Source organism: Lepidothrix coronata, unplaced genomic scaffold, assembly GCF_001604755.1.
Source record: "Lepidothrix coronata isolate B3197 unplaced genomic scaffold, Lepidothrix_coronata-1.0 Scaffold91, whole genome shotgun sequence".
Classification (NCBI taxonomy): Eukaryota; Metazoa; Chordata; class Aves; order Passeriformes; family Pipridae; genus Lepidothrix; species Lepidothrix coronata.
The window spans coordinates 1,905,567-1,920,903 of record NW_016690271.1 but is presented as its reverse complement, the minus strand read 5'-3'; the positions used below and the strand labels follow the sequence as shown (position 1 = coordinate 1,920,903).

General features: G+C 44.1%; 1 protein-coding gene and 1 long non-coding RNA gene across 2 annotated transcripts in view; one reads left to right on the top strand and one right to left on the bottom strand.

Annotated features, from left to right (window-relative positions):
- The window catches only part of BCAS3 (BCAS3, microtubule associated cell migration factor), a 316,591-nt gene that overhangs the window by 252,208 nt on the left and 49,046 nt on the right, over positions 1-15,337 (top strand). The window lies entirely within an intron of this gene.
- LOC108500532 lies at positions 381-2,070 on the bottom strand. Its single transcript, XR_001875878.1, has 3 exons — positions 2,020-2,070; positions 1,715-1,942; positions 381-483 (listed from the first exon to the last, which is right to left on the bottom strand). It is a non-coding gene; the product is annotated as an uncharacterized LOC108500532 (long non-coding RNA).

Here is a 15,337-nt window from a genome sequence, read left to right as displayed (position 1 = left end):
GGAGTGACAAAAGCAGGAGGGCACCAGCCAGTCCTGATGGTGGCTGAAGCCTCAACATCCATCTTTTGCCTCTCATCTCCTAATCACATCTTTGTCAAAGTCTCATGGTCAGTTATCATTAATTCCCTGTGTGAACTCTTTGAAAGAATCGAGTTTGGAGGTGCGGGACAGCCAAAAACTCTGGAAAGCTTTTTCCACAAAACCTACATCTTATTTCACAGTCCTGTGGCTGCTTTTAAAAATAGCTTCTCCCTGCATCTCCAAAATCCCTTCTCCTGCTCTGTGCTCTTTGAAGTGAGATAAACCAGACAAATATCAGGATTTTTATTTTTTTTTTCACTTTTTTATAACATTTACCAGATTAGCAAGTGGGGATTTACTTTCCACTTCCCTTCTACTGTGCTGTTCCTGGAAGAGATAAGGAAAACTCCGTGTTACACACAGCTCCCAGGTCTGCTGAGCGTTGGGTCAGGCTCTTGGTCCCTGCAAAGGGAGAACAGAGCCTTGAACTTGAATCTCAGCAACAATACTCCTTCCATTTGATCTGGCTCTTGGATTCAGTAAAAGCATTTTTTGATTGTTTTGGAGGGAGAAATTTTTTCAATAAATAAATAATTAGACTATGCAGAAAATCCTAGATTTCCACTTACTACCATTTCAGATGAAAGCAGAGGCTCTTGAATCATGGAATCATAGAATGGTTTGGCTTGGAAGGGACCTTAAAGATTATCTAATTCCAACATCCCTGCCATGGGCAGGGACACCTCCCACTAGACCAAGATACCCAGAGCCATTATTTCCATTCCATTATTTCCTTGGGTTTAGAGTAGTTCAGTACCTAATTTTACTGAATGTTTAAGCTTCATTTAATAATAAGAAGGCAAGAGTAGTTTCCCTACTGTTCTATTCTCCAACTGTGTTTACGTTTTCATAGTAACACAGATTTGTATTTCTTCAAGAATTTCAGGGTGATTTAAGCCTCCATTAATATCCACTTCAACATGTTTTTACTAGTTTTGACATCTAATTTCCTGAACACGCTGCCACTTCCCACCCTCGTATTCTCAAGGCAAACGTTGCTCCACCAACACCAATTCGCTGAGTTTCCCCCTTTGATTCTGCTGGTTGGCGACAAAGAAAAGAGTTGAGTCGCCATTATCGGCTCCAATCAATAAATCTGAAGGAAGAAAAAGAGGAAACCTCAGCTTAGGGGGAGTCCCAGTCAGCAAACATTTGCTGACAAAGAAAACACTCGTATATCTGACGCGTCATCAGCTCCCGCTGTTTGCTTACGGCGCCCAAGCGCTCGTCGCTGCGAGAAGAGACTTGGAGCTGCTGGAGCTGGGTTTCCATGGTCCCTCCAAGAGCTGCCTTTAGTCAGAGCTTTGATTGTGAACCACCAAGTGCAGTGGAAACTGCTGTTTTCAAGGAATCTTCCTCAAAAGATGGGTGGCTTTAAGGGATGCTCTGAGAAACCCGCCGAAGTCGTGCTCGGCTGGGGGTGAGAATGAAAGAGCACGTGCTCTGTTACCCAGAACTTTGCTGTCCTGGTGGGTGAGATGCAGAACCATTGCTTTGTAGTCACTGTGGCTCATGGTTTTTTTCTGGCCCTGGGTTGGCATTTAGTTTTGTCATTGGAATTTGATGTTAATTTAAAAAAAAAAACCCTGAAGATGAAACGATGCTGATAAGAACAAGGTGTAAAAGAATTAACCTCGCTCTGAGGGGGTTGTGCAGCAATGCTTTGGGTGAGTGCTGTGTCCTGGTTGTGTTTCACACAGGCTCTTAGTCTCATCAGCTGGAAAATCTTGAAACAAATACAGCAGATTCTGTGGTGGTTTCTCCACTGAGGAACGTTATCCACACTGTCCATCCTGAGGGGATGCACAAAGTTGCTCGAGCGCTCCGGGTCGGGATTTAAACTATCTTGCACTGCAAGTATCTGGAAAGAAATGAAAACTTTGTTTGTTTTGCAGTGTGCTGCTTCCTTTAATTATTCAGCAGACCTCTGGCAACCACCTGATTTATCTCCTCATTGCCTTGCCACTGTAGCAACTGTGATGATCAGTTGTTGGAGTGACACCTCTGTAGTTCCTTTAGTTCCTTTTCCCTCAGGGATGTCCATTCCTTATGGCTGTGGTGTCACACAAGTGGAGTTCCTCTTTCCTGTTAATGCCTTAAAGAAGCTGTAAATCTATAGGTTGGTGTCTGTGTGGGGTTCTTTGCAACAGAGCTTAAACCCATCTCAGTATCTCTTGAGGCTGAATGATGTTTAATGCTGTTATTTTAGAGGGATCCTGAGCATGTCGTAGACAACCTGACCAATAGTATACCCTAAGTGTGGATCTGAGCTATAAATCTGTTCTATACAGCATGAAGAAGCACTTAGGCCAGGCACATGGGTGAAGTGCCATGCTGGGAGTGCAAGGTTTGCAAACAGCTCATTGAAATGAAGACTAGCAGAGCTATGAATCTTAGCAGAGTTGCTCTGAAGGGTTTACCTGCAGCAGTTTCCCTCGTTTTAATTAGATTTTGTCATTTACAGTAGATTTGGGCTTCACAGCACAAATTGGGTGACAGTTGAGATCTTCCCTCGGAAGGTTGGGGACCTCCAATACACTGATAGCCCTAATGTTTGCTCATTATTTTTGCTGGCAAATAGAGATTTAGCTTTGTTTATCTGCGGGATTACTTGTTGGGATTGGCTTTGAAGCTCGGGGGGATTATATGATGATGTTTGTGCACAGCACTTCAGGAAATCTTTGCATTCCTGGGAGCATTATAAACAGTGCTCATTGTTACGTGTCAAACAGCTCGGTGGGAGCTGTGAAAGTGGCAGCTGAAGCACCCCGAGGTCTCTGGGTCTCCACGGGGCGCTGCAACAGGGTGAAAGGAGCTGTCCTGCCTCGCTGGAGGTGTGGGGTCAGCGCCTGATCCGCCACTTCCACCTGAGCCAGGTCAGCCCCAGGGTGAGGGTGCCGGGAGGACCATGGCATGTGCCTTATCCCACAGGAGTGAGGGTGAGACCCCCGGCAAATTCCTTGTGGCACAGTAGCCACAGATGGTGGCTACAGTCAGTCACGGCAAAACAGGCTGATTTAAAGTGGTGATTTAGAGCTGGAAGTGTCCCGTTCCCAGAGCACTCAGGGCTTGGACACACCTCATTAGTTTGATGGGCAGAGGGGGTTTTGACTCTCAGTGTTTGCTGAGAATTTTGTCTGCTTCACTTTCTCCGAGGGCTCCCTCTGATAAATCTGCACCTCGTTAGAGATGAGGCTGTTAATTGAAAAAGGGGGCATTTCAGTTTTTAGAGCCTGTTCCACACTCGCTGCTGGGCCGTGGTGGGACACAGTATAAGGACCCAGCTGGGCAGGTGCCGAGGGCTTTCCTGGCAGGGTGGATGTGATGCACAGGGAATCTTGGCCCAGGTGTGTGTCAGGGATTTCGGGGAGTGGCTGCACAGGCAGGGGCTCTCTTGCCCTCAGTGCAGCTGAGTTGTACCACTGGGTACAAATCTACTCATGGTAAATTAAAATAAATTCAGACATCCTGTCTGAATTTCTACTTCTGATGATATAATCTCTATTTCTGATGATATAATTTCTGGTTTTGATTATATAATTTATCTTTCTGATGTAGTCTGAGAATGGGCTCTTTCCTGGAGACCTCAGTGTCTTCCTGAGCACCAGCTGGTGAATCACTGAATGAGGTTCCCAAAGTTGGGGAGCCACTGAAACTGGAGCTGTTTGGGCTCAGATCAGAACTGGGGGCAGAACCTGAAATGATTATGAGGATATTGAGAGCTGCACTCTTAAACCACCTGTGCTCGAACTCGATGCAGCAATAAAAAAACGTAAAGCAGAAACAAGGATATCTGTGTGCTAATAACACACAAAAGCCTGTCTGCATTTTAACATTTTAATGTGGGGTGGTTTTTTAGGTTCAGCAGTTTATTATCCAATAACACCCTAAAGGGTTGGGTTTTATTTTTTCTTATTATCATCTTCATTTTTGTGTTTGAGTGTTTATTCCTTTTTCCTTATTTGGGTTACAGCATCTTGATTTTTTTTCTGTCCTTTCCTCCAGGAATAATGAAAACCAAAAATACCCCACAGTAATGAGAACCAATAGTGTACAGAGATTAACGTCACAAACCCATCGCTGACCTCAATAACATTTCACAACATTTAGTTTTCATTACAGTGCAATGTTACTGCAGACTTTTTACATGAACTTCTGAAGAAAAATATATGATAGGGGCTTTCCAAAAATACACACATGTTGGGAAATAAGGCTTCTAAATCAAGAGTTTTACACATCCACCGATCACATTTGACGAATCAGATGTATGGTATTAATTACTCTGAATCACAGCAAGCAGACTTAAACACTTGGAAAACAAAGATTTTGTGCTTTGCTGATGCAGACACGTGTCGTGCCTTCTTCAAAAGGTGCCTCCTGACTTTTAGTGCCATTTGCTCCCTTTGCATGATGAAAGAACGTTCAATTTTTAAATTGTATTTGTAAAAAGTATTGCTTGGCACAGAGCGTAGGAAAGAACATTTAGAACAGGTTGATCTGTAACACCACAAGCAGTCTGTTTTCTATCAATGATTCCTAGCCAGCTTATTAAACAGATTTATACAATGAAAGAATCTAATAACAAAAACATTCACCTCCTTTATTACTTGGCATTATTTATGGCTCTTACTTTTTTTTAGCTACCTTTTTATATATCGGAATCTGCCAACATTGTATTTATAAAGTTTATGTACTAGCAGCATTTGTTGGGCAGGGATTTGGGTTATTTTATGTTTCTTTCCTCCTACACTTATTATTACTAAACCCTATAGACAAATGCTTGTAAAGATTTAAAAAAATTCACCAAAGAAAATATTCCGGAGAAACGGAACGCTTGAAAAATTAATTAATTCTGGAGAAATGGAATTTTTAACGGACTTACATTTTAGATATTCTCCATAATAATAAAAGATAATGGTGCTTATGACAGAGTTAAGCTATTCCAGGGCTTAACTGTGTTCCCCAGAACCTCCAGCGTTGGATCGTGGGTGGGGAAGTGATTACACGCTGCGAAATCAAAAGTTCCTCCTGTGGCTATTAATTGAGATCTCTAAATATCTATAATTGCTGTCCAAAGAACAACTTTGTCTTCCAGAGCTCCTTCCTTCCTTCCTTCCCTCCTTCCTCCCCTCTGTCCGTCCGTGTGTCCCAAGGCGACGGAGCCACAATGGCACGTTTGTCGTCGTCTGGTGGGGTCAGTGGGAGCCCTTGGGCGTCCTCCTGGTGCCAGCACTCAGCTCCAGGCTGGGCTGGGCCTGGCACAGACGTGGCCATAGAATTAAAATATAGTCTCCCTTTCCTATGGATTGTTCTTTCCTGGCAGGCCAGTTCTGCAGCTTCACGAGCGGCCTCTCCGTGGGGCTGCTCAGGGACAGAACAACCTGGAGTGGGACACGTCTGTTTGTCTGGAAAGCTTCTGTGTGTGCCCAGGACAATCCTTTTGCTGGTGTTAGAAATGCCTGGAGATGCCTCTTCTGTAGTCAAAGAGAGAAAAAAGGGTCCTATTTGAAAAATGGGGACTGGAAGTCTTAGGGCAGCGCAGGACCCCGAGATCCCATCGGCAAAGCCAGGACAAAGTGGGTGGTTTGCCCTGGATAGAGGGAAACAGGGAATCCCTTGGAGAGCCATGCAGCAGGCACGGGGAGCAGCTGCTTTCCCCAGGCAAACAATAGCAGTGAACTGTTAAAATAAATAAAAAGTGAGAAGTAGAAGCAGGGGAAGGTTTGCACTGAGCTCTCTTGGTTGAAAATCGCAGCCCTGGGAAACACGGTGTGTCCCCCTGAGCTGCCGGGGGGTCAGCGAGTCCTTTCCCCCCCCTTCCCTCCCACCTGAAGCTTTGTTGGTTTATAAATGATCTGTCTGATTCTGGCTCTTGGGTTGCCTTTGTCTCACCCTCCCAGGAACGTTCCCCCTGAATGCCCAGGCTCCAGCTATTTCAGAAGAAAACCTTTATTTTTTTTTCCACTGAGGTTAACCAAGCCTCCTCCTGTTTTGCTGTGCTCAGCAGTTAAGGCCAAAGTTTACAAGAAAGGTAATTACAGTCTTACTTTTAATTGTAATTAACTAGGAGTAAAGAATCAAAATAATCCAGCTACTCTTTTGCTGAACCAGAGCATTATATATAATGTGACAAAGAGAATGCCTTGCCCTTCAGCCATTAATTTTAGCAACTCTGTTATTCCTAAATCACATAAACCTCTGGTGTCAGAGGGGAGAGAATATGAATCAGCTCAGAGGTTTCCTTGGAATACCTTGCCCGTGGTTGTGTCAGAACGTGCAAGGCTTTGGAAGCACTTGAGGTTGTGATAAATTAGAAACGTGTAATGAAGAAAATCGGGAACTCCGAATGGAGAGGTCACGAGTGAAAAATGTTGGTAGTGAATTACAGGCATTTCTGGGCTCATAAAGACCAAAACTCGGGCTTTTGAAGGGAGTCTTTCCCTTTTATTGTAGAAGGTGTTGGAGCAGTGTGAGTGTGGGGAGGTTGAGGGGTGACACTGCCCTAAGGATACATCACTGCCCTGGCCGTGGCGGGACAGGCACATACGTAGGGATGAGTGGATTCTTAGTCAACAAAGGATGAAGATGGGAAGCATTTTAACTCTCTTATTCCCAGCTGTGTTTATTGATTATGACCCAGAATCCAATTCTGAACATTCAACAAATGCTGCTCTTTCCGAACTGTTTATTGAACTGGGATTGAACTCCTGGTTTTTTACCTTTGCCTTAACTGTGGCCACTTTTCTTGGGTGCAGGGAGGATGAGGCTCAATGGCACCACTAGTGACAAAGAAGTTGAACCAATCCTTGAAAACACAGTGAAATGTCAGATATCCACATTTAAAGCCCAGACCAGGGCAGATTTTACTTGTGCTGCAGCACTTCCACAGCCAAAAACCCAAGTGCCACAGACCTTGGCAGCATTATTAGGGGGATCTTCATTTAAAGATGAACTATTCTGGAACAATTTCCCCACTGTATCTGACACAAACAGGCTTTTCTTCGACACCAGACGTGCATGTCTTCTTGCTCCAGCTATTTTTTTCTTGAACAAACATATGTATTGTAGCCAACGCAAGGAAAATCCCGCTCACTATTTATGTTTGAGTTCCCTGTGTCCCATTAACAATATCCCAGTGTACTCCTGGCACTGGAGCATCTTGATCCAGATCCAGCACTGTTTTCCTGGATTCCCCTTCGGAGACTTAAGTGCCACGAAGTAATCGGTCTTATTTAGTGACCTTCCATCCCAGAGGCTCTGTTTTTTGGGCACTGAAACGGTTTCCTGTCCCTTCTGACAATTTTTTTGCTAAGCAGGGAGCACCTCTCACTGTGAATGTGAACTAAGAACAGTTGCCAGCACTAGTAACCCCACTGACAGATTTTGTCTGCTGTCCTGTGACTCTTCCACACGTCCAGGAGGTCTGATTTTGATGGTGCTCCTGGAGACCACGCCAATATTTATTATATGTACACTATTTGAATATGCTGGGAGCTGTGTGTGTCTCCCAAATGGCAAAAGCTTTCCATAGGGAAAAGGAATCCTGTTGCTGGTGCCTTTCCTTTGAGGCTGCTCTCCTTTGTTGTAGTGTATAGATGGAGATCTAGAAACATATGTTTGGGGTTGGTATATATTTAATATCTATATTTGGTGCATATATCATGAGTGTGTGTATGTTAAGGTTAAATGCCACTGACTGATTTAATATATTTTGATATTTTAACTTGCTGGATGGCCCACAGTTCATACTTGGGAGAGGTAGTGTAAAGAAGTCTCTTGTCCTTCCATGTACGTTCCAACTCTGTTGACATTGGGCAGCTGAAGCTTTTATCCCCTTCTTTTCCTTTTTTTCTTCTTTTCCTTTTTTTTTCTCCTTTTTTCCATCTTCTCCTTTTTTTGTCTTTTCGTTTTTCCTTTTCTGTTTTTTTTTTCTCATTTCCCTTTCCCCCTATTTTTCTTTTTTCCTTTTTCTTCTTTTCCTTTTTTCTCCTTTTTCACCCTTTCTTTTCCTTTTTTCCCCTTCTTTTCCTTTTTCCCCCTTCTTTTCCTTTTTCCCCCCTTCTTTTCTTTTTTTCCCCTTCTTTTCCTTTTTCCTTATCTTCCTTTTTTTCCACCTATTTTCACCCTGATTTCCCTTTTTCCCCCCCTTCTTTATTTCCTTTTCTCATTGAGTATAAAAGGTGGCTAGGCACACTCTCCTTTGATAGAAATAATTATAGCTTTTGTATAAATAGTTTTTAAAAATGCATTGTTATGGACTCTCATTGCATAAGTATTTTACACATATTTTATACATATTTATACATATTTCAGTATACATTAATGCAGATTTATTTTGGGATGGAGTCTGTTTTTCTTAGCTTAGCTTTGGAAAGCTGGGTTTCAAAGCCACCCTCAGCTCCCTGAGTTTTCTGTCCTGTCAACATCAACCATTGATTTATCCAAAAAGTCACATTGTTTACCACGGAGACATTCAATCATAAAACAACTTCCAGTGTATCCTGTGCTCAGATAGGGAAAAGCATTTCCTAGCTGTGAATCCAGCTGGTCTAATCTTTGATGACTTTGGTTCAGTGGCCAAATCTACTTCTTTGTGCCGTCCTAATGCACCATTAGATTAGTTACTGTCGCTGGAATTGCTGTCGCTCAGGCTCTGCTTTGTGGAGGATCATGGTATTTTTCATAAATCATTTTTTTTTTCCCTTCTTCTTTTACTCTTTAAAGGATAACAGTACTGTGGCTTTGCAATTGTTTTATGAGGCAGTAATCTTGTTGCTGGGAGGATAAACCGTGAGGCCAGAGGCAGTGCTTATCTCTGGAGAAGCCAGTTATTGCCCAGGAAATCTCTACAGAACATCAATTATCGCAGGTTCCACCCCTTACAAATAGCAACAACGAGATTTTGTGTCCAAAGTAGTCCAAAATAAACCCAAAATGCAGTACTTGGGGGATTCTTTTGCAGTTGGTTCACAACCTTCTGAACTTTGTTTGACTGTCAAAGGCCAAAATCCTGGGATGTTACTCAGGGCCGTGCTCGTGGCTCACGGAGCATCCACAGGCTCTGGCATCACCAAAGCCAACCAGAACAACCTATCCTCCAAAAGCCATGCAGAGAGCTCCTGGTTTCTTGTCTCCTTGGTTGTGCCTTTGACTCAGGCTGCAGGAGGAGGATTTCCCGGTTCAGGCAGCGCTGCACCCGGAGCAGCAGCAGCTTGGGAGCTCATTGCCTTTCACTAGACATTAATAACATTTTTAGGCCTTTCTGCATTTAAAAGCAAGGGTGGGGAAGGCAGCCTAGGGTGATGATCACCGTGCTAAGCCTGAGTTGGGTGAACAGAGAGTGATCCAGGCACATTCCACACGGGAATCCCGCGGCACCGAACTGGGAAATTGCTAAACATCCCGCCCTGGTGCACTCTGTCTTTAAGAGGTTTATTCAATTAACCGTTTAAACTTTCATTATATTTTGCCATTTGGTGAAGAGGATTCTTATGCATTTAATAGTTTTATGCATTTACCCATTAGCCCTTTAAGTGGGCTCGCTGGGGCGAGCTCTGCCATTTCCCAGCGGCGGCCGGGGAGGGCGGTGGGCAGAGCAGACAGTGATCCATGACACGTGTCACGGCCGTTTGCATCTCCCTGACCTCCCCAATCCATCTCCCCGAAGGTTGCTGTCCATTAATCCCGTGGCAGCTGTTGGTGCAGCCTCTCCGAGGGGCCGGGGCAGGTAGCCAAGGGTTCAGGTACCTTCCCTGCACGAGGAGCCCAGATTGGCAGGATATTTGCATCAAAACACAAACTTGGAAGAAAATGACATATGTTCGTTAACCTAAGGGCTGCTGATCACTTTAAATACTTTAAATTAATCCAGCTTCATTTGTTAAAACTAGCATCATCTGCTTAACAACTGAGGGAACGCTGGGTTATGCTTCAAAACAGGCACCACAGCAAATCTTACCCCGGTGTTTCATGCAAGGTTGTCTAAAACTCAATTTACAGCAATATTTGTATTCCATGTCGGTCCTTATTCCTTTTTAAATTCCTACCACGCAGCGCTGTGCCTGTTTCCTTCCCTTACACTGCAGATATTTCTGGCCCTGCTCTGTCCGTGCAGAAAGCTGGGCAGGTCAGGGATTTATCTGCATCCAGGCTGCTTTGGAGGGAGCTGAGGGCAGGACTAACCCACAGTCTGCAGGTAAATTCAAGCACTGGGTGTGCAGATTCTCCCCAGTACCAGAAGCTTCTGTAAGCCAATATTTTATGTCTCTTTGGCTTCTGATAATGGCTGAGAATTAAATGTTTGCTGCCTTCAAATGGAATTTTTAAAAAGTAAGATAAGCAGTGGCCATATAATTGCCAAAGCATTCAGAAATGGAGGGCAGGTATAGATGGGATATTAGGAAGAAATTCTTGGCTGGAAGGGTGGTGAGGCCCTGGCACAGGTTGCCCAGAGAAGCTGTGGCTGCCCCATCCCTGGAAGTGTCCAAGGCCAGGTTGGACGGGGCTTGGAGCAACCTCTGGTAAGTGGAAGGTGTCCCTGCCCATGGAACCAGGTGATCTTTATGGTCCCTTCCACCCAACCCATTCCATGCTGTGTGATTCCATGACTCATGTCCAGCTCACCAGAGCCCTCCTGGCTCCCACAGCAGCAGTGTTGTCTCAGGGTTGCTCTGTGCAGGCTCCTCCACGGCGGATGCTCTTCCCAGCCAAATATGACCACCTGCAAGTTTGTGCTGGTGTTAGCATTTTCATCTCCCATTATTCAAATCCAGCTGGCTTTGCCTTTGAAGTCCGTTCCCTCATGTTAAATGTTAACTCTAATTTCTCTTGGCCCAGGGAACAGATAGTGCATTCTTTCCTGTCTGTGTGATAATGGCCACAAGTGTGCTGGCTGCCTTCGGCCCGACCCGCCGCTCCAGCTCCCCGCTCTCCTCCACAAGGAATGTCGAGGCCCAGCTCTGCCTCAGGGAGCGGGTTCGTCCTGCAAAAACCTCCAGGCCAGGCCTGTCCCTGAGAACTGCCCACACACACACATCACATATATGTCCAAACCTCTCTTCCGAGACTGGCACGTGCTTAGGGCAGGGAAAAATCACCAAGAAATCGCATCTAGGGGTAGATTTTGAGCAACCACAGGGTGTTTTGGGGTTTTTTCAGATTCATGCATGGGCTGATGTTTTGCTTTTTCCAGCTGTACTAGCATTTTTCTGAACATATTTCCGTGCTTATGCTTGCATTAAGCCCAATAGCACTGGAAGAGGGAGACTTGTGACCATTTGAACTTGAAATCCCCAGAGAGCTTTTTATTCTAATAAAACAGCAAAATATTGGATACATGACACCCCTTACATCAAACTCTATCATATTAAGGAAACCTTAGAACTCTGGTCTGCAGTCTGGCCTGATACATTACAATTCATCTGGGATCAGTATGAGAAATAATTACATCTATTTATTTATTCCACTGTCAGAATGTTGACACTAGTTTTTCATATTGTCTCTGTCACGAAGAATCATAATTAAATAACATGTCAAATGCATTGATCATACATTTATAAATTTGTTTGATAGATCATGGAGGCCTTTTGTTGTTAGGAGATATCACAAGATTAAACTTAAAGTTTGCCAAGCCATCTACCTCATTCTACACAGGACTTTTTCCTCCTAATTAACCACAGAATTCTGATGGCTTGTCATTCTGATATTGCACAAAGTAATCTCTTCCTTTTTATTTCAAGTTGGGGATGCCGTTTCCCTTTGACCAAAACCTGGCCAGATATGTACAATCATATTAGGGGATGTAATGACATGCTTTTCTTGTAGGGTTTTTTTTTCTATTTTTCTGGCCTAATTCCTCTACTTAAGAGGCACTGTCTTATCACAAAGAAGATCAGCCAGAGCTGGCCTTCAGTTCTTGTGCTTTCTGCACAAAACAGAGCAGGGGCCTTGACCACCCTCATTCCTTCCCCTCTCCTTGTGGTTGTGTGTGGACCCGACCCAGATGGGCGAGTGGATGCTGATCTTTGGCCATGAATCCATGAACAACCTTCCAGCTCCTCCAAACACACCTCCACCTTTAGGAAAAACAGATTTTTAGGAAGGTGACAAGAACCAGAAAAATCAGTAACTCGTGGTGCTTAAATAGTACTGTTTCCTCCAAAGCAAATGTAATTTATAAAGAATCATATTCCCTGTACATGTGCTGCTTCAGAGGATAAAAAGATGTAAATAAATAGGCATTTGTTGTCCCTTTTTGATGTGTTTTCTCCCATTTTCCGTAAGAACATAAGCTAGGAGGGTTTTACTCAGATTTGGTGGCAGAACACATGCATTAAGATTAAGTTTCTTTTTAAAATTTGCATTCTTTGCTTTGTGTGTTTCCTAAATGGGGCAAGAGGGTTTCTTAGTATGTCTTAGTATTAAAATCTAAAGTAACAGACCTTCATTCTAATGAGCTTTGTAAATCTGACCTAAAAAGTGTCGCCTGGAGTCTTTGAAATGAGTTTCCTACAACTTCCTCTGATCTGATTGTGTGTTTTAGGGGAGGTTAAATGGGTTAAGATTCTTAGCTGTCCTAAAGCCATTGGAGTGATTCCTTATTAATCTTTTTCACCCCCTAAGACATCATCTACAGATCTAGGCGGATTTAGTACATAAGATAACGTAGCCAGCCCTGCCATAACTATCCACACAGCTTCTGAAAGGACAAAAGGGTGACAAAAATATGCAGAAACCCTTTGCAGAGGTTCATGTTAACAATACTTCCCAGTCTTTCCCTCGCCCGTGTCCAGCCCTCGCTCGTTGCGTAAGGGAAGTTTCATCGTCACAGGATAATATCTCTGTAACTTGTGATCTGAATTACAAAGGAGTTTGTTGTGCTCCCTGTCCTGTGGCAAAACTTGTGAGCATAAGATGGGGTCTTCAATTAGCCCTATGCCTGCTGATAACCAAGAGCTCCTTGTTCCTGCAGGAAGGGGCTCGGTGCCTGTGCCAGCGGCTCCTCCTCCCTGGGGCTCCCAAATGGCTTCTCCTCCCGCTCTCCTCTTTGCTGCTCCCCTTGGTGAGGCTGGTAGGGCTGCACACAGGGGCTCTGCTGAGGTACAACTTCTCCAGAGCTTTAATTCGGGGAGAAAAATTGCCTTTTTGCCAAGGAATTGGTGAATTTTGGGCACAGGTTGCCCAGAGAAGCTGTGGCTGCCCCATCCCTGGAAGTGTCCAAGGCCAGGTTGGACAGGGCTTGGAGCAACTTGGGATAGTGGAAGGTGTCCCTGCCCATGGCAGGGGGGTTGGACTAGATCAGCTTTAAAGGTTCTTTCCAGTCCAAACTATTCTATGATTCTAAATAACAAAAATAAGAGTAAAACCACAGAGATAGTTGCATTTATCTGAGTGATTGATGCTTCTGTCTCGGGCATCCTTCGACATAACAGGGCAGTTCAGGGCCTTTGCCTCTGGTGGGAAGGTCATACAGTAGCATTGTAATACTTTTACCATAAATATGCTCTTTTTTTTTTTTTTGGAAGAAAAAAATTTAGTTATCCTTTGACATCGACCATATATTTTACATGATCCTCTTTTACCCTGTTCAAGTGTTACATCTGCATGGCAGCAACAGCATTTTGGGTTCCACCCTCTTCTACTTGAGCTTATTTGCTCATAATGTTTTTGCTGTGCAAGAAAATGCAAGCAGAGGATTTGTTTATGAGTCTGTCCAGGGCATAACAGCATTGGGGAACCTTAGGTGTTGTACAAACAGTGGTAATATCATTTCAGGGATCAGCTGCCATTTAATCAACATCAGGAGATTGTCAATTCCTGCCGTGATTTATGGTTGTGAAAATACAGAATGATTTGTAAAATAACAAGGAGCATTCCCCCCCCAACCCCCCGAAGGGGGTATTTTGGAAACACAGCAAACTGAAACATGAAACTATTTTGGAAGAATTTTCTCAGGATTCTGAAGTGCTTGCCTTAGCATTGAGCTCCCTGTTGACATAAGTGTTCCTTAGTCCTTTGCAGGTGCTACTGTCGTCTCACAGAGCTCTCAGGAGCCCATTACAGTCTTTTGGCCTCACAAAAAAATAAAAAGAAAAACACTTAAAAATAGTGAGTGGCTTCTTCAAAGCTGGAGCTTGCCGATAAGGAGCCCAAGTGTGTGGTTTTCCCCGTGTTTTAACGCTCTCTGAAGTGTAAGACACACCCCATGGGGCCAGTGGTCCCCACAGTTCCTGTCCCACCGGGGTCACTGCTCTGCCCTTGCTTCCAGAATATCCTCAAGTGTCTGCTTAACTTCTTCCAGGCTGAGTTCTTAAATCATGATGACTCTGAAGTCTTAAAAGTTCTCTTCTCAGCTGGCTGAATATCCAAATCTTTCGATGCCAGTGGGCAAATGTGGCAAATCTTTCAAGGAAAGGTGCTAAGAACTGAATAAAAATCAAATGCTGTGTACCTAAAGAGGGGAGGTGGGATGCTAAGGCACCCTTCCTGGGCCCCAGGCTGGATCATTTGGACTTTCCACGCTGGTTTGCCTGTCTCTAAAAGGAGACTCATGATTTTATTTCCTTCCTGTGCTGCAGATATTATAGGTCTTTATAAAATGAATTCGGGTCACCAGGCCGTCAGCAACTTGTGAGTGCTTGGGCTTGTGGTTACTCGAGTGCAGTGCTGAGTCTGGGGGGGGCAGCAGCAGCAGGAGCTCTTCTCAAAGGACACAGAGCTGTCACTCTTCCTCTTCAACAACATTCAAACCAGAAATTATTAAATTACACGTGTATTTGGAAAGCTGTGGGACCCCTCAATGGCAGAAGATGAAAAGCTTACCCTTTTCTAGCAGCTGTGGTGGTGTGCTCTGCCCAATAAATACACCTGCTTCTGGAATTCCCCTTCTGCTCCTTCTGACACCAGCACTGCCAGGGATTTTTGCCTGCATGGAGACCAGCTTTGGGGTCTGCAGAGATGTTCCAAGTGGAATCTGGGAGAGCTCAGGAATGCATGCTTTATTTAAAAAAAAAACAAAACACAAAACCAAAAAACCCTGCAGGCAGTTTAGGTATTTATCTCCTGAAGCATTTTTTTGTACCTCTTAATTACTTATAATCTGACTTTTCTTTCTAATTGAGGCTCCCAGCATCTGTCTAGCTACCAATACTCTTAACTACTAATTTACATTGCAGTTGGCACCTGACCTTGCATGACACATGTAAGGCTCTTAGACAGATAATCCTGGCTTCTTCTTGAGACTTATGTCGCCATGGAG